Source organism: Lepidothrix coronata, unplaced genomic scaffold (genome assembly GCF_001604755.1).
Source record: "Lepidothrix coronata isolate B3197 unplaced genomic scaffold, Lepidothrix_coronata-1.0 Scaffold43, whole genome shotgun sequence".
NCBI lineage: Eukaryota > Metazoa > Chordata > Aves > Passeriformes > Pipridae > Lepidothrix > Lepidothrix coronata.
In genome coordinates this window covers 263,186-286,041 of record NW_016690223.1, presented here as the reverse complement: position 1 = coordinate 286,041, position 22,856 = coordinate 263,186, and the positions used below count along the sequence as shown (strand labels likewise).

Sequence of the window (22,856 nt, the reverse complement as noted above, 5' to 3'; positions counted from 1 at the left end):
CTATTGAAATACCCCTTATCTGTCAACGGGATTTGTGCTTCTTATGGAGCAGAGCAGGCAGTCTTTCCTCTCTGCAGTCTTCCCAACTCACAGGTTTTTATTCTGTTTAGTCTGAGAGTACCCCCAAAAAATCCCTGTCTCGTTCAGAACAGTAATTCCTCCTCTTGCTCAAGTTGTGACCCAACCACAACGTGACATGCTGTTTTCAATTAACAAGTCTACTAAGATGGGGAAATCTTGGCTCAAACCCCAACCATACGGAAGATCCATATACCCTACAGTTTCCTTGTACCACAGACATTTTCCCTTTTCTCCAGGCTCAGTTTTTCACAGAAACCCATTTACTCTGAACGAGGACGCGGGAGCTTCCTGTACACAACAGTGCTTGTAAAGTCACTGCGCAGTTACATTCACCACACTTCCTCTCAGAACATGTTTCCTCTGAGAGTACATCAGTTACTAACGAGACAATCTGAGACACTGTACTCTGTACCTACACAAGTAAGCAAGCAGCACCCATTGCATCTTATGGCTTATTGTTTTCAATTCATCTTCAAAAAAGCATCCTTTTGATCACTCAGCTTTAGTACCCTTATTAGCTTCCACAGCCTTAGTCATCTCCGGTGATGACACTGCTTGAGGTTTTCACAACAATAGCTCCAACATCCCAACATTAAAGCAGACTAAAAAGTCTTGGACTCATATACTGATTGGCCTTCCCAGATGGGTGACCTCTGTTAATATATCAGTTTAAAAATTACCTCTGTCATAATTTGGCCACAATCAACTCTTCCTCCAGCCAGTCAGCCATTGCATCAGTAACAACATTTTGTGGTATTTCTGTTGCTTGGAACATCATTCCTCATTACTACGGTGTTTCTATACAACCCTCTTCCTTTACACACAAGCTTCTGAGATGCTTAGTGACAATACACATTGGAACAATACACATCTCATCTACTTCCACTGAAAAACTCTGCCTGTGGCTAAAAAAAAAAACTATTACCAATATTGCCGTATATTCAAAACAGTCTTCTTTACACTCCATGCTTTAATACGCCACCATTCTTTTTGTTCTGTGCACCATCCTCTCCATGGATCCTTTTGTCAACACAACAACACCACATTCCCCCCATCCAGTCTTTCCTCTTTAATATAACAAAAGTCTGAAGTATCGGTTGCCAGCATCATCTCTTACACATTTAACACTAATGGGTTCATCTATTTACAACAGAAAAACTGGAAGGTGGAACACAGAAAGGCATGGTAAAGAATTCAAAAGACAATCTAGTACAGTTATTTCATGAGACACAGGAATTCTACTAAAGAAACACTGATTTTCCTCATTCAAGAAAACATTAGGTCACAGACATAAAACTGACTCATTACAGCTACAATTCCAATAGTTTTGACAGTAAGTCACAAGCCACAACAAGTCTTGGATCCAACTAAAACACAATTCCAATCTGGATTCAAAATGCTTTATTTGGTGGACACAAAACCAAGTTGGTTCATCACCACTGTGGCTGCACACACATTTCTTCAGCAGCAGTGCTCACTACAGCTAATACCATCTTCCCAAAGCTCCTCCACCGTGCCAGCAACTAAACAAGGGTATCCTCTTCTGCGGAACTTATTTCTCTCTAGTGTTGTTAGCTCCCTGCACCACTTTACAAAATGACCCAAGGAACACAAAGGATGTCACCAAATGAGGAAGAGCAATAAGAAAAGGTTACTTGCTCCCCACAATCAAATGCAATGTGAAGTTTGACTAATACTCAGTTGGCACAGTCTTCAAAAAATAAAAACATTCCCAGTCCCATGCACTCATTCTTACAGTCCCCTTTCATTGTAGGAGATGTTTGGGAAACCACGTAAGTCCTGACTGGACTATCTTTTGTTTTCAGCTGATCCTTTGGTGTGGTTGCAACAGCCGCTTCCCTGAAATACAATGTTGCCTCTGTCTTCATTCAGCCACTTTCAACGTAAACGTAAGTGGGCAGCTGTAAGACCACTCTTGCAATATGCTGTTTCTCATACATAGCTCTTAAAAAATTAACAGTAGGAAAAAGGTAAGGGCAGTCTTAGCAGAAAAAGGCCATTGACACAGCAGTAACTACCACAGGAATTCACCATGGCAGTGCTCACTGTAGCTAGCTAGCTGACTGCTGTTTCTTCTTTGCCCTGTACTTATTTTGCTCTGTATTTGTGCAGTTTGTTCCTCCCTTCAACTAGGTCTTGGTTAACAACCCTTCAGATAGCAGCCATCACTACTAAAGAGGTCTATAAGGGTTGGTGCTTTCTTGAAGGCTTGGAAGATTTTCAGTTCGCAGTGCCAGAATATATACACCTAGGTATTAGTCATAAAGGGAAAAAATAGAAAGCCAGGCCTATGTGCATTTTCATATTCCTCCCAATCCAGTGAATTCCTCCTCTGATGGGGAGAAGCTAACTGTGCATGCAAGACACTCCCTGTCAGCTCTTCACAGGTATCAGGGTGATCTGACATTACCACTGAAGTCAAACTAACAGGGAACTGTACTTTGCCCTCACTCTGCTGCTCCATCCAGCGAAGACGTTTTCTTGCTCCCCCTTACACTACATACAGAGACTATATGATCACAGAACAAGTCATTTCCGATGGCTGATCGACCACCCCACTGCTGGAGGGGGTGACAGGTGACAGACAGGGAAAAGGAGTTCTTGCAGGTTGCTCTGACAGGCCAATAACCAGAACAGGAACCTACAGCTGTCAATATGAAGAGAGCAGACTATTCCTATTGAAATGTCTCAACTCCACAAAATTATACCCTTGTAGCCATCCTTTTCATTCTCTCTGAGCAGGCTCAGTCTCAACAAGTTACTCTGGTCCCAGATACATCGGCACAGTCCTCCTTTGCAGGCACTGTTTCTGAGGCTCCAGTTTCAGTGCTAACACTCACCTTGTCCCCTTGTCTCCTAACATCCACCATCACTCCAGTCTATTCTGCTCACTGATGCAGGCAGCAATACAAAGATCAAATTGTAAAATTCATTGCTCACGGTATTTATACAACAACTGACTTATTCAAGAGCTTGTAAACTGGTTATGGACTGCTACCTCCCTGAGCAGGTCTGAAATTTCTGGTCAAACCCATTTAGATACTTTTAAAAAAAACTCCCACAACTAGCATCTTATACCTGTTCATATACATCAATTATATACTAAGATTTTAGCAGTTATTTAAAAGCTTCCACATTTGAAAGATTTCTCCTTTGGTTGGACTCTTCTATAAGATCAATTTCAATTCATTACCTTTAGCAGAAAATTTTAAGAGCCACACTGATTTCACCAGTTAACATTTACATCATAACATCTAATGCCAAGAAATCTTTCTATGTCATACAGTTCAAGGATTTCAGACATTCTGAAGATTGACACTTCAGTACATGCACATGAGAGCATGTACAGTAGCAAAATACACTAGTATTGCAATGCTTCCCCTAAAGTACACATCTGATACTGACATAAACTATCAGAACTCTCAAAAGTTATACCACTAACTTCAGCTTCAGTGGTTACATTTATTAATACCTACATTTAGATTCCACACAAGCTTAGCGAGAACTAAATGCTCACAAACTTTGAGGCCTGTCCTGCCCAAACCAACAGAAATGTATTTCAAATGAAACAGAAAATACACTTTCTCAATGATAAAAGCAATCAATTAAGGAAGGAAAGGCTTAGTCAGAAAACCAGACTTAGTCTACAATTAAGTTGGAGCTTTGTTTACATTTTCCCCTTGGCAAGAAAAGGAAGTTATGTCTTCCAGATTTCCTGCAACAAGCTCTCTCCGCATTTCCAAAGCATTTTTTTGTCCTGTAACATTAACAAGCAAGTTTTACAGAACAGTCAAAAGAGCATCACACATGTTGACATGTTTCTGAAAACAAGAAGCATCAATCACGTACACATTTAATTTAATTAACTCAGCAATATCTACACATACCTCATGTAGCAGACTTTTAAAGCCTGCAGTTAGGAGAGCTTAATGGGTCGTTTTTTGTTTAACTATTTGCTAAGCAAATCTGCCCTTTGAGCAGACTCTTGATATGCCTTAACTCTTCCTTCTCCCTCTACAAGATCTGAAGCTTTTCAGCTGCCCCAGAGCATTAAAAAAATAGATTTTTCAAAAAAATCAAACAAAAGTTTTAGAAGGAAAGCAAAAGTCTGTTGGATTGCACTACTTAGAGGAGATGCTCCATTAAGGGAACAAACCCATTGTTTCTAATGTAATTTTAGACAAAATTTTGTTTCTCTTTCCACAACTGTCCTTGATACTACTATTCCTTCACATACAGAGCAATGGCAAAATGCAGAAAAGGAATACTTTGCTAGCCTGCACTGTACTTCCAAAGCTTCCTTTGAGTCTTCAATTATTTAAGAAGTCCATCAATATATAGAAAAACCCAAAACCTCGTGGTTTGGTTTTTTTTCTTTTTTTGGATGGTAAACTTACTTACCTCTCTACCTAGATGATCGTTCCCACTCAACTCTCCATTCATATTCAATGAACATGAACAGTTTTTAGCTGGATCTGTTTCAGATCAGTTTTTACATTAACAGAAATAAAATGTTCATTTTAACAAGGAAACAAGTTAATCTTGTAGATGTGAGAAAAAAGGGCAAATTCCATTTCCTTCCAAATTTAAAACAAGGATGAAACTCCAGATTCAAAAGATGTTTAAATAAAAGCACCCTGATTATTGCTGAAGATTGCTAGTGCCCTAATACAATTGAGCTTTGATGGAGCTGAAACCCAGTAACAAAATTACTTTCCAATTCAATTCTCCAGCAAAAATAAGTTGGTAGCTAAAAACAGAATGAGGGGAGAAGGGACAAAGGAGAAAGGAAAGTAGATGCCCAAGATGGAGCTGGGGAAATACCTAGATTAGCAAATACCTAAATTTTGAGCCAATAATTAACTGAGAAATTATGCAGTAACAAAATTACTTGAGATACTCTCATTAGAAAAACTCAAATGTCTTGAGAAACTTAGAGCAAGACAAGACAAATTTTATTTCACTTAAAGTGGAAACGCCCCGAGTAGTATGAACAGATATTTTGTAAAGTTTATTTTAAGATTGTACCTCTGATTAACATTTTCAGTAGCCTTGTAATTTAAGCTTGAAAACCAACTTCAAATAGTAACTGTCCAGGTTATAGCATTAAAGATTGTGGTTAAATGCAATTAAAGACAAGCAGTTTGAATTCAGTGCAGAAATACACAAGAGTCACTTTACCAGTGGTTACCAAGTCTTCAGGTTTGTGTCTAGAACTGCAAAATACTATTAGACAAGGCATAATCTTACACTGTATGACAACCTTACTATGTCAGAAGGGTATTTTGGCATTTCAAGCCCAAATGCACATTTTCCAGAAATGCTTGAAGAAGGACTAAACCATACAGAGATTTTAATGGCCAAATAAGAAGCAGGGAGATACATTATTTGGGTCAGAAGGTATCTTTTTATTAAGGAAAACCCCACAAATTATTCTCTTAAATATTATCTTTGGCTATTAAAACAAAACACCAAAAAATGCCAACCAAAAAAGTCAGCCAAGCTGGGATTTGACAATTTGAGGCAGTAAAACACATTTTTATCCAAAATTTAGATAAGCTAATACCCCAAATCACTCATGAAAATAAACTGCAGAGGAGATGGAGACACTTGATACATTGGGAGGGTGCAGGGACTCAGATGGACTGAGCAGCAGCTCCTCATTACTATTACATACATTCCTCTGAACAAGTTATGGTGCTTACATCCAGCTCACCAGTAACATCTGCTGCCTCTCCGGAACTGAAAAGTATTGACACAGCTTAGATTATCCCTCGTTCATTACCAAGGCCATCACTGCACTGAATAACACAAAACTTCCCATCTCCAGTGTGCGTTTTGTCAACTTAGCATTCTTCTACCTTGCTAGTCTCTGAAGTATAATAAACAACCAATTTCAAAAACTTCTTAGAAGTACCTCATTACAGACTGACAAAGGTATTTTCAACATAAAATGTCAGCCTAAGCAATTTCACGTATTTCAGAGAGCTGCAGTCACAACTAGAATGACTTTAAAGAAATCCATGACCCTGTTAACATTATCTTCTCTTTCTGCATTCTAGACATTTTTTATGTATTCCATTTCATCTCTCGAGATATCTGAAACTGAGATGCCCAGTACAGCATGAGCCAAGGTACAGGACATCAGCCTTTATTCCCATGCTTGGTTAGTCTGTGATTCATTGAGGTTTTTTTAAAGGGGTAATACAAAATTACGCAGTGTATACGCCTACATTCCTTCCTTCAAGATGAAATCTTCTGGTCATTCAGTTAAGTATCAGAAGCAGGTTCAGAAATTGTTAACCTTCCATGTATTTTACTAAACAGGCATCTGGGTACATGAGAGAAAACCTCTAAATGCTCCCACATGTAAAAAGTACTTCAGCACAACCTCATCTTATAAACACTACAGAACTTATGTGGATGGGCACTATAACTATCACAGCAGCAGGAAGGCTTCAAATAAGACATTTTCAAAAAGTGAAAAATTACTAAATCCACAGCAAACCAAATTCCTCAGTTCCAAGAGCCAAAGAACAACTTCCCCCCACCTTTACATCAAGAGTCATCATGAGAACAAAGCTAAAACAAGATCAAAAGAGATCAAAGAATAAGGGAGCACCAGTCCACAAAATACTGTCTTGTTGCATTCTGATTGTATTGTTACGTTAGAACGCTTTTCAGTCAGCTCTCAAGCAGCATTTGCAATATAGGGGTCAGCAGAAAAGTATGAAAAGGAACTTTTGTCACTCATACTGATTATTTCTAAGGCAATTAGAATAACCTCCCCATTACAGAAGTGTTTTATATACTTCACTGCAGTACATAGATCTGGGGTGGCAGATTATAGGCAAGGCAGCAGTTCAGTTTCTCACTAATGCAACATGATCTACCTGGTCAATCAAAAATATTTAATTTTGTATATAAGTAGGCATAATTTTAATAATGTTGGATGCCTTCACAAGACACTTGTATTCTTGCTCTTTGTACCCCAAATCTTCACTAAAATCTCAGTGATGGACTATAAGAACAATCTTCTATGACCCAAACTAGTCTAAAACACACATGAGAGAACACAGAGATATTTTGCAGCTCTGCTGATCATACAGAGCTTCTCCAAGTACTGGTCACAAAACAACAAGCCCAACTAAAAGACCAAGCAGCAATCATTTATTACATTGCTGTTTCAGCTCTGAGTTTAGCTATCAGTACCATCAGCAGAAGTGTAAAATGCCCTGACAGTTATCCTGAAACTAACTTTTAGCAGATTTTGGACAAGGTTTCCAAATTAGAGGAATCTTGCATACCATTAACTAGCTTCATCTCTCTAAAGCACTTCCCACTACATAACACTGAAGATCTCAACTGATGGAGAATGTCAGGAAAAAGAGATTCATCTTAAAAACTGCAAGTTACCATTCTGAAATAATCCTGTATCAAACTGGACAGAGTAGAAATAAAAAGGTTCTTTAACAATACGGGGAATCACAGTAAAAGCAGCACTCAAAAGACATAATTTAAAAGAGATTTAAAAAAATTAAATTCTACCCATTACAATTTACTGTAGTGGATTGGAAACAGGATATGATAGGTAAGAAAAGCAAAGATGAATAAAAAAATCCAGTCTTTCTAATGCAGGAAGAACTGAACATACAAGGATGTTTGAGTGGCCTACACGATGTACAGTATGACCACTGAGTTCAGACAAAATTTGAGGACAAAGATCAAATAGGGTTTACAAAATGATCAGTCATTTCTACAGGTAACAGCTTCCATTAGAACATCACATTTGAAAAACAAAGCAGGATAATTCTGAAACATAGAAACTGATTTTGGAAGATGTTGCCCTCAAACACTACACCTCCACACTTTACTTAATCAGTTTTGACTGATTTTGTTTTTCTGTTAAATTTTTTCTTGCATGTTTTAACACTCAAGCATTTAAATAACCATTTTAAACCCACTGATTATAGAAAATTCCCAATGGGCTGAACACGCCATGCAGTGACTGGCCCCTCCTGGCCAACTGCCCCCAGTTTATATTCTAGATGTGACAGTCTATGGTGCGGAATATCCCTTTGGCCAGTTCAGATCAGCTGTCCTGGCTGTGCTCCCTCCAAGCCTCTTGTGCAGCTCCTCACTGGCAGAGCACAGGAAACTGGAAAGTCCTTGACTTAGGTAAGCGCTGCTCAGCAACAACTAAACCTTCAGCATGTTATCCACGTTATTCTCATACTAAATCCAAAGAACAGTACTGTACCAGCTGCTAGGAAGAAAATTAACTCCCCCAGCTGAAACGCAGGCAACACGTAAACAACTCAAGTAGTACAACTGAGGGAACTAAGAAGAAGCAGGAAAAAAACAGCTGAGGAGTGCAAGCTTTTAAGACACTTGTACCATTAAGGATTTATCAAGAACCTCACGGGCATCCTTATAAAGCCAGAAAGTATCTACCGTAGTCTCAAGGACAGAGAAAAAAAGGGGACTTCAGGTTCCCTTTAGTTTCAGGAGAACCTTTGCTTGAACACTGGAAACTAAAACACCACTGTCAGAGAATATGAAAGCAAACTGCTAAAACTTAACAGAACTTCAGATATCAAGGTATGCAATAAATGTTGCATACACCATCAGCAATATTCAGCTCCTTCCTATCCATTTTCCTTCCTGCCCATTTCTAGTCTCACAATTATCACTGTTTTTACATAAAACATGCAAGGATTTCAGATCTCCTAGCATCACTACAGTTGGCATCCTTCTTGGGAGTTAGGCATGACAACTGGATAGGTACCAAATGCAAGACTAGCATCAAACATGGCATCTACAGTCCCTTCTTCTTATAGTTCAGGCATATTGGTAAGCCAACATATGAAAGAGCATTCTAAAAATCTGCAATAGCTTTTGTTCAAAGATTTAAAGGCACATTGACAAGACTTATGCTTCAAAGAGCCTGGGAAATGAAACAAAGCAATAACTAGATGACTCACTGGAAGCTCATCTAACACTCCCATCTGAACTAGGATTCCCTGTCCTCACTGCATGTACAATAAAGTTTCTGCACCAGGTTTCCAGACTAGTGTGAAATAATAGTAAAAGACACTGATCTGATAACAGAAATCAAAAGCCATGTAAACTGTTAAGAAAAAACAAACAACCAAAGAGAAAATTTACAGTTAAACTCACAGCTCAAGATTTTCTGTAAGAGCAGATTCTCATCAATATTACTAAGAACACAGTTATTTCTTCATAAGTGCAATCTCACAATTTACCTACAGATCTTTTGATTGATTAATGTGAACTACATATATTTCATGTGAAATATCAATAGGCTGTTTGGATTCATCTTACTTTTTGTCTCTAAAAGATAGCCAGCCACAACTATCTTGCTCATCACTGTGCACCCAAGACATCACAATATACCCCCCTTTTCTTGCATATGGTCTGACCTATCAAGACAAAAGAACATTAGGGTGGCAGGAGGGGCAGGGCTAGCGCCCCACCTCCTCCTTTGGCCGCGTGCAGGACCCCAAGACACCACAACACCAATGCAGCCTGCAAAACAGGGTGGAGGAAGACACTGTCCCAGCCTAGAATTCATCTCCTACAAGCCTCGAGGTTAACTGTCATCAGTGACAGCTGTAAACCTGACATCCTGTATACAGCAACTTGAAAGGCCGCTTCCAAAATGAAGGCTTGATATTTTGTTGTTAATTCATCAAGCTCTGGCAGTCCCACTGAATTAAATTCAAAGAGCTGGCTGCAAAGACAGAACATTCTACTCTAATTTAACCAGGAGCAACATACCTTCACAACACAAAGTTTTGAGCTTCTCAGACAAGTTTGAAAACCAAGAGGGGGAAAAAAATTAAAAAACATTATGACAAGTTCATGCAAGTCTCCAAGGAGAGGTTACAAAAATAATTCTATTCTTTCATGTATGACTCCTTGCAAATCAGTCCATGCCAGCTATAAGCATTACAGCACCACTGTATCTATGACTCAGCAAGGGAATCTGGACATATGAAAAAAATCCACTTACTAAAGTAAGAGGCAAGGATTTAAAATGGCAACAATTACAGCAATGCCACAGTAAATGAACCAAGATGACTTGTGTCTGTGCTCCTTGTATGCTTAAGCATACAAACCAGATTAGAATGTCAAACCCATTTATACATTGGCTAAAGTTTGAAAGCAAGTAAAACAATGCTTAGTGCAGCTGAGCTGAAATACAAAGGGTTCAATAGCTGTTTTCATCTCCGATGAACAAAAACAAACACTGGCTGCACATTTGACACAAACCACTGAATGTTATTGCCAAGATTACCTGTATGCAGCCCAACTATGCAAGTCTAACTTTAGATCTGAATTAAAAAAGAAAGTGAGCAATCTGCAGCTTCCTGTTATAACTTAAGATAGAAGCTTGATTAACTAAGACATTCATCACATGTTTACATATAAGCACGAACAGAGAATAATGTTTGCAGAACATTATTTGGTGCAGCAAAGTAGCAAGTTCTTAAAAGGCTCAATTATGCTTTGGTCCATTGACTAGGACTAGTTAGAAGGAAATTATTCCAAGAAGGGAGAAAACATCATAAGCCATACCTTCTCAATACATTATCTTCATCCAGATATTCTACAAAATGAGCACTCAGACCTTGCCTTGTAAACACCATGGTCCACAGAACCTGTATGTTACTAGAAGACTCCTCTTCCACATCCTCGTAAATACTTTCTATAGATTTAATTTTGTTAAGATGACAGCAGGCTCTTAGTCAACAAGGAGAGGAGGAAGAAATATTTTCATTGATTTCTTAAGCAAAAGAGAAGGATCTAAGAAGGAATTCCCCTCCCTGCTTCTCTCTAAGAGGGATACTAATACAGAAGTAGGATGAAACATTTGAAACAATAAAGAACCTTCGAAGACTCACCCTACTCTCTAACATCTTTCAGACAAAGAAGGTAAAGCTTTAACTCCTCAAGTTTCTCAGTGCCTCAAAAATAGTTATGTGCATTACAAATTTTGTATCTGAGTTTCTAGTTTTATTTTCTCCATTTCTAAATGGAGTGTGGAGCATGTGGTAAAACCTGAGGTGATCACATCCCAGTGGTATATCTGTCAAACACTATGTATTATGTTACACTGCTTTGGAGCAAAGTCTCGAGCACTGCTACATTGCCTAAACTAAATTCTCACACAAATGAAGTACCATTGTATCAACATGTATCTGATTATCTCACTATCGTATTTTATGTTAGCACTCGACATGTGTGTCATCTTTCACCCAACGGCCTCAAATGGGATGGCGGGGGAGAGCAAGTAGAAACACGAACCGACAGGAAAGCACTTATCCCACTGGCAGCAGGAATATTCCAGAGGCACGAGCGAGCACATCACGTACAAAGCTCTCCCTCCGAGCTCCTCCAGAAGCACCGCGGTAACACCTGTGCGGAGAGGAGCGGGACAAAGCCCCGAGTATCCCAAGGCAGCAGCAGTCGCAAGGCACGGGAGCTGTCACGGGCCGGGCTGAGCGGCCCCGGCGGCAGCCCCGCGGCCACAGCGGGCAAGCGCGGCCGCTCCCGCACCGCCCGGACACAGCCAGAGCCCCGCAGCTGCGGGAACACGAGCCCGCACCGGCTCCTGCGGGAGACGGTTCCAAGCACCGCTCGCGGGCTCCGCGGGGAGCGGCGCCGGGCCGGGGGGGCGAGGCAGGACCCGACAGCGCGAACGGGCACAGCCGAGGCCGCTGCCGGCGCTTCGGACCGCGGACCCTGCGGGCCGGGAGCGGCACAGCGAGCGGGGCTGCTCTCCCGGCGAGCGGCCCCGCGGAGCTGCGGGCTGGGAGCGGCGCGGTGGGACGAGCTGCTCGCAGCCGGCCCGGCGGGGCGCGCTCCGAGCCCCGCCGCGGGGGCGTCGACGGTCTCGCCCCTTCCCCTCCGCCGCCGTGACACCGAGTCCGCACCCCCCTCCCGGCCCAGCTCCCCGCGGTGTCTCACCCCCGGCAGCCGCTCGCCGCTGCCATCCTCCCGCTCAGCGCCGCCCGCTCCCTCCCGGCCCCGCTCCGGCCGCCGCCATTTTGATCCCGAGCCCCGGGCTCGGCCGGGCAGCGGGAGCGCACACGGCGCCTGCGCGGCTGCGGCGCGCGGGACACGTGGTCCGCGGGGAGGGGGCGGGGCCCGGGCGGGGCCGGGGGCGGAGGGGCCCGGCGGGCCCGATCCCGCCGTGGTACCGCGGTACCACCGCGGTGACCCCCCAACTGCCCCTCCGGTGCTCCCCCGGCACGGCCCGTCTGGGATCGTGAGAGAGAGTCGATCTCAGTGTGTGAGCCCTTGCCGCGACACCCCTTCCCACACCGCGTGCGTTGCTTGCCCTGTGTGACACATCCCGCAAGCGCGTTACCATGCCCAGATGCAGAGGTGTCTGCAATGTAAGTTGTGTGTCAGCACATGTTCTTTGTCCTTGAGACTTAAGCTGCTTATATTAAGCATATGTCTGTCTGCTTGCTTTGCCACGCTGCTGTGAGCTCATTACAGGCGGGACAGAGATTTCAGTTTTATTGTTCATGCTTACCTGGAAATAAACTCCCACCACCTTCCCCACTTCTGATAACCTCTCTCAGCATCTGAAAAACAACTAGATGAAGGTATGTGCCAGCAGTAAAAATGTCTGTGGCTGTTCCCACCGTTGCTGGTACCACTACTGCTACATTTTCTTCAAAGAAAGGTGTGTGTGGATACTGTCAGGATTAGCCACCATATCTGTAAGATCACTGTTTTCTGAATCAGAGAGTGACCAAAAATCCAAAGTAGTCAACATTCTATTAGAACAATAAAACCACTTAGGTAAACCAAACTACTTGAGCCCTCTAAAAGAACTAAGCACCCCATGTCTATATATGAGAAGGTCTGAGAAAAGAGTTTCATGCAGAGGCCAAAAATCTGATGAAGTCACATGGTAGAAAATATTCAGCAAACTGAAAGCCACATCTGTGTTCATTCTTGGTTGGTAAAGGCAAGCTATGACTGATTACATCTCCTCCTGATTCTGCTGACAGTCCATTTCTGGAGGGAAGCCTTCTTCCCACTTGGCATCGTGCTGTCCTCCATCTCTGTAATTAACTCGCCTGAATGCAGCAGACCTCCCTAACTACCACTTGGCATAGCACCCCATAGTGCTGAGCAGCTTACCAAGAAGCTAGGGAAAAAACAACCTCTAATATATTTGCCCATGCTGTAGACTCTTTTCCTACTGATTGCAGCCAAAAAAATGGAGGAGAAACACAGTTGGGCTCATGGACAGTATCATGTACCCCTTGGGGTTTTAACCATCTTAGTTATTTATATGGTCTCCAGTATTGTAGTATACAAGAGAATCACAACCATTGACTTCCATATCTGCATAGTACCAGAGTAAGATCAAGGAATTTTTATAATTGTAGTTTCACACTGTCAGGGTTATGCTTGTATCTGTTCAAGGGGGACTGTGTCCTGTAAATGTGACGTCTTTGCAAGCTTTTGTTGCTGTTGTCAAGAGAGATCATAAAACTGACTGGCAGGCAGAGCTCAGCCTCTTTGAGCTATTGCTTACTACAGCCTTTCCATCTTCTATTTATGTCTCTCTTCTTGCTCCTGCCCTAACCAGCTTTCCATTCCTTGCTCTTAGGAACCATTATATGGAATACTACATACACAGTGTTCAGCTTAGTTTTATTTTACTCTGGTTTTATGTAGAATTCGGGTAAATACGTTTATATTGCCTGCCTGAGCATATAAGGCTTTAGGTCTATGACCTCTGTGCTAAAATATTTTTTACTCATGGATCTGTATCTCATTTGGGTCCTTATAGATGCTGCAACTACAGGAAAGGCTTCATTTGTCTGAGCCACCAAAGTCAGGCAACCAGTAGACACAAACCTATAGAAAACTAAACTGCAGTAGTTTTAAAGCATGGAATTGTTAATTTAAATGTATCTGTTAGGTGAAGTGGTTGCAGATGAAGTTCTTAAATATGAACAGTGCGTGACAGCCCCAGCCTCTCTATAATATTCATGATTTATAGTATCATTGTTACAATTTTAGCAATGGCTCACTGAGAGCAACATAGGAATAAGAACCACTTAAAGTTAAATAAGTAAGATTCAGGTCATAGAGCTTTTAGACTAAGGGGGAGTAGTACACCAGCTTGGTTTTCAGGTGACAGGAACCAGTTATGAATTTGTTCCCAAAGTTCTGTAAGTAGGTAAAAACACCCATTCAATTCTCCAACAAACCTGGCTCATAATCAGGTAGTGAAAATGACAAGAAAAGGAAAAGAAGTCTTGCAGGCTGAATGTTTGGTTCATTAGTGGTCTTTTTTAATATTCTAATGCGATTAACTGGAATGTAGTCAAAATGGATGGTTAGATTGAAGTGCCAAGATCTTGCTGTGCAATAGTCATCCTTTCAGTAGCTAAAATAAACCTTCTTTCTTATGACTCAGAGGCAAACAGTGTGTTGGGTAACAACTTGGGGAGACATCTGGCAGGTTGGAAGCGAGGAAGGCTACCACGAGCTTTCTTTCGCTTTAGATTTTTTAAAACATAGAGGTCACCCCTTGAGTGCAGCACATTGCCACTGTCTTCGAGGATTGTGTGGTCTCATGGGCTAGACAGCTTGGAAGCACACCAAAAGTAAGCTGGCTAGCTCCTTCTGCCACCTGGGACCTTGGTGCAGAAGACAGGTTATAAAACACTGAGTTACAAACCTCGCTGCGGAGGAGTGGGAATTGGAAGCTAATTGCATTTACATGCAGGTAATATGTTTTCTGAGATGAGAGGATAGGAGATTCAGACTGTCTGACAAACACCCCCAGAGCATGTGCACACACATCCCTTCCCTGATCGCTTAATTATAATCCTCACCCCACGCTCTCAGAAATAAATTGATGTTCCAATTTTATCAGGATTGAGATATGTTTGGTCTGATCAATTTAAAATAATCTCTTGATGTCCTAACGAACAAAATCGTATATGTGCCCTAAATATTGTAAAATATCCTCTCCTCTTTAGATCAAACAACGTGCAGAATGAGATACTGTCTGAGCCACACAACACTGTGCAGTAGCTCTGCTCATAAGCAAAACATTTTCATGTTTTTGCAGGAACTTCCATAAAATACTTACTAATGGTAATCACTGTACGTACACGTTGCATTTTATCTCCAAATTCGAGTGTTAGTAGGAAAAATTGATTATGTGCCACCACTTATTAACAATCAAACCAACTCAAATGTCTATTGCAGTTCATTTACCCTTCATTTGCACTAGGAAGCTCAAGCTTTGAAATGCCCTTTTGATGATATATATTTCAGAGTTTATTGAAAAGAAAATACACTTGGAAAAGACCCCTGACCATTTCACTTCCATTGCTTCATTTTGTGTCCATCATTCATTTCTTAGACTTTTGGATGTTTCTTTTGATTTTCAGTCCAAATGTGTACTGTTTGTTATTATTAATTATGTATTTGTATTGCTGTATTGTGTGCAGGGTCTAATCAAATCCAGGGTCTGCTGCCAAACTCATATTACAATACATGGTCTAGAGAATTTACCAATTAACTGGAAGGTGTGATCATGCAAGGTACCTCCTGCAAACCAGTGAGAAAATCAGATGTGTGTAATTTTCAGTGAGAGTTGGGGTCACATCACATGTTGCAGAAGGTGCCTACTACAGAAATAATGTCAGCTGCATTAATTGGAGAATGTGATTCTGTTTTGCTGTAACAACACTTTTTTATTCACGACCTTTTGAAGTGCGACTTTCTGATGTTATGGATCAAATCCTTAAAGTCTAATTTACCCTGTTAATTTTTTTTTTTTTTGAGTGTGTGTGTTTCAGTTCAATTTCATGGAACTCAAAGCGGTAAATCATGGCTAAGGAAGAGCTTAGAATACTTTAGAGTATAATTTCTTTATTGGTAACTGATCCACAATAACTGAATCCTCAAGGGCTGAAAAACAGATTTAAGACTGATGCTTCTTATGCTAAACAGGATTCATTTTTGTCAGTGATATTGATGAGATTCTGCAAATATAGAGACCTGGACTATTACTAGCTCTCTAATGTTACTTGGTTTTTGTTGTCTTTCTTATTATCTGAGCTTTTATCAGTTTCTAAACCTACTTTAAAATTTTGTAGAAGAAGGTTATTTGCCATACTCATAAAAACATTGCTCATTATACATCAGCTGAGAGACTCTCAAAGAATAGACTGAAGTTGATATGCAAGCCACAATAACTGGCTTTCTATAATCAGTGATAGCAGAGTGAGAGATGTGCTTCCTTGTGTGAAATGGGTGCTGTGGAAGCACAGCAATGGCAGCAATGCTCTTTCTGCCCTGGTTTTCCTTGTTCCTTCAATCACCAGATCTTCACGCAGTGATGAAGAGAGCCTGTGTACTGGTAAGAGAGCTGAGGAAGAAGGGAGATGAGGGCAAAGGATTTTGTTTGCTGCTGGCAAGAGAGAAGGAGGCTCCTCTGGGGTACCTACAAATTGCCTACCAGCACATGCTGGGGAAAGGGGAAGGGCACGCAGCCACCGTGTGTTTCTGGGGAGCCTGGTGAATTAGATGAGGTGAAATAGTTGCATCCAGCAGAAACAAAGTGCAAACTATTATTTTGAAGGAGATGTTAAAGAGGCCCTGCCCCAAGCAGGTAGCAGAAGATACATGTACATCAGGGGCCTTTGAAGAAGCACAAGGAAAAGAAGTGACACTAGACTCCCATGTTAAGATGGGGAGGCCTGGAGACAGATAGGGGTCTGTCTGTGGAACAGTCCAGCACTTCAAGAAATGAAGACAATGTGGGTGATGATCTATGCCAGGAGGTTATACCTTACAAAACTACTGGCCTGTGAAGTCCGTGGGCTGACAATGATGGGCAGCCCATGGCCATTACATTTAGACAAATCTACACTGGGAGGCACAAAATTAATTAGTTTGCCTGCATGACCTTTATGTAGCTAACTTCTGCACATGCACAGGGAAAATCTCTCACTCTGATCACCAAGGCATATCCTAAAAGGAATGTTACTTGATTGTAAATCAAATTTCATTTGGATTAACCTTTAGTTGGGTCCTTAAAAGGGGGGTGTTATGTGTACATAAAGGGGTTGTTTGTTGTTACTGTTGCTACAGTGTCACTGATGCTTTTGGTGAGGATATAATCACTCACCCTGTGGCTGCATTCCTCGGTAAATGTTCTTTGTAATTTGTCAGTGCAGAGAAAGATGCCAAAAACAAACCGCTGATGATGATGGCAATTACTTGTCTTGGCTGTGTAAACCTGCACTGCTGGTCTTTTCCTATCACTCAGTACTTTACAAAATGATCCTTTTTTCTCCTCCTGTTTCTGTGTGCAATGGGCACGATATAAGAAGTTTGTGGAATGAGTGGTTACTCAATACACTGATCTCCCCTCACAGCTCAGTATGGCACTGTGCCTACTTTGCTGCACACTTCAACCTACTTTAAATGCGGAGTTGATAATTTCCTACAGCCCTTTCTGTGCATCTGAGTGCTTCATAAACACCAATGAATTCTCAAAAAACAGTTGTTATATTCACCCTGTAGATTACAATGTGAGACACAGAATTATTAAGATGGAGAATCTGCTTGTTGTGGAGCTCAGTTAAGGTACCTGGGCCCTTATGGGCACTTCCCAGTACTGCAGCATATGCCATGCTCAGTGCATGGGTCCTGTTCAGTCCAGTTGCAGCTGTGAGTCTACCCTCTTGCAAACTTGGCACCAGGACTTTGACTTCAAAAAAAGATGCCTTCTTGGAAGAGCAGCTTATTCACCCCCAGCTGCTGATGCTTCTATAGACTACTTCAGCTTGCCAGTTTCCTTTTCTGCATCCTGACCTTAAAAAAGGGTTTGAGAAACAAAGTAAGTTAATTAGCAGCTCCTGTCCTGAGGTATTCTCAGACTATGCATGAAGACCCAAGTCCTGGAAAGGAAGAAGCTATGATGCATTGACTGAGGGGTTTTTGCCTTTTTAGACTGAGAGCTGCATGAGAGACCAGTGTTGGCTGTACCACAGCTGGGACTGACCTGTTTTGCTTCCTGACAGTAGTGGTGCTGATTGTGCCAGGGGAATCTGCAATTCCACACCAAGCCACAAAGCATTTCAGAGATAAATGAGATGTTATTAACAGGTTTTAGTTAAGAAGTCACAGTTAATGAAAACCTATGACTACTACTGCAAGATCTGAGATTACATTAAGAGTGGTAGCAGTTTCCTGTTAGGAGAGAAAAAAGAGGAAAAGCGCAAGGAAAATCACACAAATATTGACACAGATTCTGATGAGTCTTTTAAATGTGAAGGTAGGATCTGAGGAGGTCATGTATGAAGTTTTATATGCTGTAGTGGGGTCCTATTATTTTCATGGGATAACTGCTGGAGATGAGGGACTGTATTCCTAAGACACCACAAATGAGGATAAAAATTTGCTGTACCAGGCTGCCATATATATAGAATGCATAGTACACATATATCCCATGTAAAGCATTTGAGCTAACAGGAGGAGTTACAGCAATTACCTGAATGAGATGGTTGCCTTGGAAGTCCCTTTTAAATAGAAGTAGGTTTAAGCTGTATCAGATGTAGTTCTGTGTTGACTGACAATTCAAGGGTTTTTGGATGCAGAGTCTAAATGCAGATCCTAACAGATAAAGTCAACCCTGAATGCAGTAAACTGAAATCGATAGCATATCACAGTGGTTTAAATTAATAATGTGCTGAAAGTCTGGTTTTGCTTATGTTTCAAGCTTTTGACTGTGCCTCTCTTTTTGCCTTTGAAGTTAACATTCATTGCACACTGATCTTTGTTTTCTCCCAAGCACTTTCATCCTCTGCCTCAGGCCATCCCATGTACATGGGAGGAGATCTGTGCAAAAGATTTTTTTCCAAATCCCTCCTTAAAATTAATTTTTACTATGAATCTTATGAGCAATGATATGCTGCTACTGTTTGCTGTGCTGCATATGGCATTCACCTTGTTATTCTTCGCTTTTCCCACCAAATGTACATTTATTTTTGGCTTAAGATCTGCCCTTTTAAAATAAAGGAGCCTAATGTGCCAGAAGGTGTTACCTTGGTAAGACCAGTTTTGCTTCTATACACCTTTGCAGCTGTCTAATGATGTCAAAGCAGAAACTGCCTATGAAAGTGGTATCTCAGGATAAAGACAGGCTTCTGAGGCCTTGTTGGGACAGTGACTCCACCAGTTCCTTTTGTGATATTGCAGAACAAAAATGAATGCATGACAGATCCTGATAATTTTCCCCCTTGGTGTCTGATTCTCTCTGTGCTTCACTTTCTAAAGAGTTGTTTTATTTGACCTATTTAGACTATAACGTAGCTCATGCAGTAGTTTGCATGTTGCTATATGGATAGCATGTAGCCTTGTGGCATAACATCTATTGGCAGTCCATACCCTGCTGAATTAAACCTGTGCTCTGGAGAGACCAACCGAGGATTAGGCATTGTGAGCAAGTCTTAGAGCAGCAAGTTGTGGAGCTCATGCAGCCGAGCTGTTATGTCCACACATCACTGCTTGGGGATATTAACCTGACTCCAAGAGTAGTACAGAAATTTATCATGATGTTGAGCATTTCTTGCTGCATGCCATAGACATGCCCTTAGATTCCTGCAATCAGTATTCACTTTCAGTCTGTAATTCTTTGTGAACAAACTTTGGAGATAAAATGAGTGTTGCAGGCAGAAAAAAAAAAAGATGTGAAAGACCAACCACTGAAACAAATGAGCTGGCTCTGGATAGCACCCAGGATTACAGCATCCTCCATTAGTTGAACATGGAAATTACTTCATGATGCCTGCCCACAACAGAACAAAAAACCAAAAGGTTATGTGTTCTTGAGACCCGATGAAAAAAGAAACAATAAACAATACCTGTGGTGATTTTAAAAGTAGGCACGGTTCATTTATCCAAATTGGACGAATGGGGGTATTGACCAGCTTGCTTTTGCAAGCCTCCAGCTGATCACAATCGGCCATTGGGATTAGTTTTGTGCCCTGTCCAAAATCCATGGATTGTCTCCTCCCTCTATCTGGGTTGGCACGGTGCCACTGTCTTCAGTTGTACAGTGCCAGCTAATACCAGCTGAGACTCCAGACTGTGATTTGCTTATTCATCAGATTCCAAGGGGAAAATATAAATAGTATTTAGCTCTCTTACTGCTCCCTACAGAAAAAAAATAAGGAGTCTTATCTTCATTTAAACAGAAGGAAAAATCCACTGTTAAATACTGTTAAAGTATTAAAATTTTAGTGTCTCAAGGAAAAGGGCAAAAATCTGATATTGTCCCCCTAAAATTGATAGAAACACTATCCCTGACTGGTGAATGTAGGATGAATCCCCAAATTATCATAAGGGCCCTTTATGGAAGTAGAATAGTTTTCAGAGGAATTCAGCATTTCATTGCTTCTATCAGTGTTAGCAATATATTGATTATTTTTGTGATTGTAAATAAAGGCAGCAGCCAGTTTGGGTCCTTACCCGCATAGAGAAATATCTGTTAAAAGAATTTGCAAAATGCTCAGCCTTTCTCAAAACAGTTGCTTTATTCTGGATCAGATGTGGCCAGAAACAGAAAGCAGCATCCTCTACTACTGCCCCTTCCCTGCCTGGAACTCTCCATTCACTCTCTGGCGGGTCAGTCTGTCTGCCACCCCCCAGCACACCCAAGGGCAGTCAGCCTGACAGCACTGCACTGTTCAGAGGCTCAGACTTTGGACTGGGGCTTTGCTGGCATTTAGCTGAGCCAGAACTGCAGGAGGAATCCTAGCCTAGAGTCATACTAAGTAATCCCTCTATTCCAGCTCTTACTCCAGTTGACTGTTGTTTGAGCTTACAGAACAAAAATGTTGTATACTGTATAAACCAGCCAAAGGCATAGCAGGGAATATCCTTTGTTCCAGGTTTCAACCACGTTTTAAGTTGCTTTTCGTGCTACTTACTTAGGTGGATAGAAACCTTATCCTTCAGGAGAACAAGACCAGGGCAGAGTCACTGCACACCCAAGCAGCTGTAGGTAACTGAGCCTGCCTGGTCTTGCGCAATGATTTAGTGCCATCTACAGTGTGAAATGGGTCTCGGAGACCGAGGGGTGCTGGAAGTTTAAATTACGCAAAAAGCAAAACAGCATGCACGAAAAATTGCCTTACAATTTAAGAACAAATAAAGACATGATTAAAAGCCAGAAGACATTAAATTAAATGCTTGCTGTATATTAAAACAGGAATAGAAGATTTCATGGCTAGGCTTCGCGAACAAAGATTTGGGGATAGAAGATTTAATGTTGTTTAATTTGTGCTTTTGAATATGCTTGATTCCAACATAGATTGATGTATTCCTATGTTATAGGACTTTTTTTTCCTCAACTCATTTATTTTTGCTGTTGTTGATCTAACTGAGCTTGAAGCAAATGACAAAATGTCACCTAGTGCCCTTCTTAATAACGTTTATGCAATAGGATACCACACCTGCTCTGGGTCCTTTGGTGTCATTGGTATTACTTACCTAGACTTAAGGAGAGAATCAGGACTCTGTAAAGTAAATTCCATATTGTGGAGCCTTCCTTGTTAGTGCAGTTATTGAAAACCTAGGAACATGTCGTCCTTTTGCAGAACTGTGCTCTTGTCCAAAGCACATGAGCATTTGATTGTGCTTAACTTATCCACCTAGGAAGTTCTTTCCATTACATCTTCTCTGTGCTCTGTTCAGGCAGTAAATCAAAAGGGTGGGTTTTTTTACCCACATGATGATAAACTAAACGATTTACTTCTTTCTCCCCTTGTACAGTCTCGCAGCGAGAGGGCTGAGCCTGATTGCTCTTTAGCCTTTATATGTCATAAATAAAATTTGGGATTGAGAATGAGTTTCTGCCAACTGGATGTGGACTCATCCTGAACTCTTACACAAACAGGCAGTCAGGCTCAGAATCATTGCAAGAGCAGCTTCCCAATTTCTGCAGTACCTGAGGGCCTAAATGGAACCTCTAACAACGATCTCTTGAGTGACACCAATAGAGAATGACTTCTCCATTTGCCATTATTGATATTTCTAAAATTAAATGGATTTGAGAATAGGAACTGAAGAAGCAGGCTCTGATATCAAGGTCTCTCACAACCTTCCTTACTGCTCTCTCCTTTCCTCTTTGCTTGTATTCCTCAGTATTTATATGTCTTTGCCAGTAGATCCATTGTTTTGTTGTGTCAGTGATATTATATTTACTATTCCTAGGGCAATACACTGACAAATTCAAGAACATACTTTCTCCTTTTTTATACACACTATGCAGAGCAGGCTTATTAAATGTTGAAACAATACTTGCAGGAATCTAATGTACATGCCTTCCTTTCCAGTGTGGGAGGTGAATTCATTGGAGACTGGAGCTGAGAGGAAGGACAGTATTAATATTTTTTTTCCTTGAGAGAAAAAACAATAGTAGAATTATGGACAAGAAATTTGTTATGCCTGTGTTTAAGGACACAAGAATTGATCAGCAGCTCTTCTTAAAAGAAGGATAATGTTAAAGAAGTACCTGCCTTCAATTACTGAGTAAATGCTCAAGGCAGAACACAGTCTATAACTAGCTTGTAAATGGTTTGTTTATTCAAAATGCAATGATGACTTCAGTGTTATTAAGCCTGCTTGGGCAATGCTCTTGAGCAACACGTATTCTGGATTGTAAACAT

General features: G+C 41.2%; 1 protein-coding gene across 2 annotated transcripts in view; it reads right to left on the bottom strand.

Annotated features, from left to right (window-relative positions):
• BTBD7 (BTB domain containing 7) overlaps positions 1–12,165 on the bottom strand; it is a 56,020-nt gene extending 43,855 nt beyond the window's left edge. The window contains exon 1 of one of the 2 annotated variants that reach the window (XM_017813861.1): positions 12,097–12,165. The gene's annotated coding sequence lies outside the window, so the exon portion shown is untranslated. The remainder of the gene's footprint in view (positions 1–12,096) is intronic. The other variant, XM_017813862.1, reaches the window with a different exon arrangement.
• Between the last annotated feature and the right edge of the window lie 10,691 nt (positions 12,166–22,856).